Raw genomic sequence first — 4669 nt, 5'->3', positions numbered from 1 at the left:
CCTAACTATAACTACCTACTGGCAAAGCCCAGTAGGTAATATATATATATATATATATATATATATATATATATATATATTTATCCAAGGATTCTCCCATATGAAGAAACGTACAACGACACGCCAGGAGTTGCTGTGCTTCAAGAATTTAATCGGCAGCAAAAAACAAACAACGCGTTTCACCTCACAGCTTGCTCACGTTTGTTGTGAACTCAAAACAATAGTCCTTTTACATTCTCAATGAATAGTCATAAAAGAAGGACTTCCTGTGCACACCCCCAAGTGAAATAAGTGCAGCGGACATGTTGGAAAAGAAATTTAAACATTACGTTTTAGTCCATTGTTAGATGTTAATGATTAATATCATGCTGTGGCAACAAATTACAACCATCTGTAGTATTCCAATGCTATATCTGCCAAGATAGCATTTAAAATATACTTTTTTCATGATCATTATCATCAATTGGTCTAGTAATATTTTTAGACAGTTTCTCTGGGAGAACCAAGCGCGTTAATCTCGATACTACCTTAACTGTATTCAGTTCATAGAGCCTGGCATTATATACATATTAAATACATGTTAACCATCTTCTTGCCATCCTGCCCAAGTGGGCGTTGGTTTAATGCATAATATGAGACTAGATAATAGTTTTGAAATTACCAATGCATGTAAGTTCCACAGAAAAACAATTTCATTCCTCTAAAATTGAGCCCAAGTGGGCATAGGAGCATTGTCGAGATCCAATACGTAAATGCATGATAACACATAGTTTGAATTAAGGTTACGGCAACATGTGGTCCCGTCTCAATAGTCCCAAATTATTTTTCAAGGTAGGCTCATATCATCCAAAAAGTTCTTGGCATCGTATGTTATATGATTGGTTATAGTCTCAATCTATCTTGTTCATACCATGGTTGATAAATGTCTCCTGTGCCACTTGAACTCATTGGTTTAATGGACTTTCTTGTTTTTTACTTTTCCACTGTCCCAAAATGCAAAATCAAATTCTGTGAATTAAAACATAAGTATACAGTTTAAAAAGACGACTATAAGGTAGACAGCCACTCAATTTGAGAATCATTGTACAAATACTCAATTTTCAAAGCTAAAAAGATCATTATTCATTTTTCAAGATGGACAGAAAGTTCTTCATGATTATTCAAACCCTGAGGGAACGTGCATTCAAAATCAATAATGAATCCGGATTCCATTTTACGGAGGCATGTTGTTCTATCCCCCCCACGTATCCCCAGATCCACCTTATCCAATACTACAATTCTTAGCAAGTTTTCATTTAGGAAATGGTGTTCGAAGAAATGTCTAGCCACAGGATATTGCGCATTGTGGTTCTTAATAGCTCTAAGGTGTTGTAACACTCTCTCCTTTGCTTTCAGAGTACTGCTCCCTATATACCACTTATCGCAAGGGCAAATAAGTAAGTATACACAATACATGGTGTTGCATGTCACATTTTTTTGTATAGTAAAAACTTTTCCCGTACAGGGTACAATTACCTCTTTACAGTTAATACTATTGCGACATGCCTTGCATGACCTACAGCACCTGACGCCAGGTATATCTTTAGGTTTGGTAGTACTGGTCACATAGTTTAGACTTAGCTCGTCCCTCAGTGATCTACTTTTTCTAAAAGTGATTTGTGGATTGTGGTTCAAATGAGGTTTCAGGTGTTGATCAGTTAACAGCACATGCCAGTGCTTGTTAAGGATCTTTTTTTAATTGTACCGAAATAGTAACAACTCGCATCGAGAGGCAAAGAATGTATACACATGACATGTATGATAGAATGCATGTCTTATCAGAACAATTTAGTCCAGATGGATTATATACATATAGTGCATGTTGTTTTAGCCACATTGTGGAAACAAATAAACAGTCCAGCCCCAGTGGGCAATTAGTACCCATATCCATTGATTTTTGAATTCTTAACCGCTAAACATCAAGGCCCCAGTGGGCAAATTCACAGTCCTTGGAAGTAAATCTGAGATGTCATTCAGATATGTGCAACTACATGTTCTTCCACATTTTATTTGTGTTGACCTCAAATTCCATAGCCTCACCTATCCATCCAGTACCTGTGAAAAATAAAATACATAGAACTGTTTAAAAGAAAGACCATATCAATCTAACTGCAGATTACAACTGTACTTAAGAAATATCAATTTCATCTTCATTTTAAGTGTACCGCTAGTTCTTCAATAATGTTCAAACCATTCGGGTTACTGAAGATAAGTAAGATACTAAAAGAATGCGAGATACCAAAACGAAATCAGGAAAGATAAGAAAATAAAAGGAAAATGAGTGAAAAGGAGAGGAGTCTAAAAGAGGAACTATTAATAAGAAAGAGGAATAGAAGATGACTGAGAGTGAGTGAAGGGGAGTCACAGAGTGAATGGATGAAGGGAATGAGGTTAATATAGAACGATGGAGGAAAAAGGAGTGAGAGAGTAAGTACACAGAAAAACAAAGGGAAGGACTGAGTGAACTGCAGTACAATGAGTGAGAAAGGAAAAAGAGTAAAGGAGCAAAAGAAAGAAAGAGAGGGGAAGACAACTAAAGCAGTGGTACTGAGAGAATGTGAGAAAGATGAAAAATGGTGGAAGGGAGAGAGAAAATGCAGACAGTTGAAATTGAATTGAGGAGTTGTGAATGAAGTGGAATAAAGGAACAGCGATGAAACAAAGTTAAAAAAATACAGTGTAAATGAGTAAAGAGAGCTAAATAAGGGTGGAAAAAGGAAAATGAGTGTGAGACAATGGGAATACAATATAAATTACACAATGCAAACTATAGAATAACTTCTACAATATGTTACATTGTTTATTTTTGCTGTTCTCAGAATATATTGAATTTCACTGAAATTAGTGAGTTCAAACTCTTCATCATATAACAGCGGGAAAAAAAAACACAATCTAAAAGATTGTGTTTAAAAAAAACATAAAAACTTACAACTCATATAACTCATATATGTACACTAATCTTTGATTCACATACTTTTCCGTGAGGCCAAATAGAAGATAGTGAAGGTCCTTTTGGTGGAAAAAAAGTCTGCCGGTAAGCGCTCCCTAAAAAAAGGTTGGAAAGTAATTTACAGAAAAACCACTGGAGACATTTTCATCAAATATAGAATAGGCCCTACTACATAGCAGTCCCTACCATTTACCCAAATTTGATGGAATTCCATTGAGACAATTATGCTGTAGGCCTGACTAAATATCCTGAGGTAAATTACATGACAAAAACACATATGAAGTGTTAGAATTGACAACCAATTAAAATGTAATTTAAATTTTCGACTATTATTTCAAGACATTTGATTGGTTATGTACCTGAATATATATAAAGAAAGAGAGAGAAACACAGCCATTTTGACTACTACTTCCTGAAGTACATTTCAAGAGCATTTTCACTGACAACTTAAACTTCTTTTTGAAAGGTAAGATGCTATTTTAAAAACTGAAGTATGTTGTGCACTTTAAGTTAATTTGGAAAACATTTTCTGATAGTTATATACTATCCCTCTGTAATAGTTATAGAATAAGATAGACTTCTCTGTTATAGTTATGGATGGAGTTAGGCTTGTCGTGTATAATTATAAATTTACTTAGGCTTTATCACATACACTTTTTTTTTATTTCTACTTCCAGTCAGATACCATACACTGCCCAAAGATAAAATCACTGTTAAAAAAACCAAAGTACCTGTCTGAACTTAAACCCAACTGTGCCCTATCTCTACTGATATATATTTTTTTAATGCAAATTACCGCACAAAAATGGAAGGAGAGCAAAAAAATTCCATCGAAATTGTTCTGGAGAGCAACAATAATAAAGTTATTGAACCCAATGACTCAGAATTCATGGATGAATCACGGGACTATGAACTACTTCAATGTGTACAATCAGTAGATTTCCTGATTCAAAATGAGGACATTTCTGACAATCAAATATTAGAAGTTCTGTTAAATTTGGAAAAGGGATCTGAAAAATCAATTTATATTTAATAATTCAAAAATTGTTTGAGACATTATTCATTTTTATATGTATTTCTTGAACTAGTACCAAATTGATTATAATGTAAAGTCAGACTTAAAATATGCTGTGCAACTTTTTTGTGTTACATAGTAAGTTTGCTCATAGTTACTTCCTTTCTCCCACTATATTATCTCCAATGTGTATTTAACATCTCTTTATCATCTCCTGCCTCCATATTGTTTCTGCTTTCCTGACAGACTATGCTATGAATTCCATATACCACAATAAATTCTGTAACAAAATGCAAGATATCTACAAAGGAGACGGTGTATATTAAATTTTAGACTCTGCATTGGTACCTACATGTTGGTACTTAAATAATTTTTTTTTTAAAACAACAAAAAGAACAATTAATAAACATACAATATTTGAAAAGTCTATCATTCTTTTTTCCCCATAGTACGCTCCCCGGTCCGCTTCCTGGTGCGCGTACCGGGCGCTCCCCCCGCAAAAAAACCAAAAACATTATTTATTTTTTTGCCCCGCGGGGCCCTTTTAAAGCCCCCACATCAAACTTAGGGGGTCAGGGAGGGTCTACTCTTCCCCCTTATGGTCATTTCCCCCTTTGTTTTGGCCACCTCTCATGTCTCAATCCTACCGAGACACAAGATGGGGG

Source organism: Lissotriton vulgaris, unplaced genomic scaffold (genome assembly GCF_964263255.1).
Source record: "Lissotriton vulgaris unplaced genomic scaffold, aLisVul1.2 SCAFFOLD_3151, whole genome shotgun sequence".
In the NCBI taxonomy this organism is placed as follows: domain Eukaryota; kingdom Metazoa; phylum Chordata; class Amphibia; order Caudata; family Salamandridae; genus Lissotriton; species Lissotriton vulgaris.
This window is presented reverse-complemented; position numbering follows the sequence as displayed.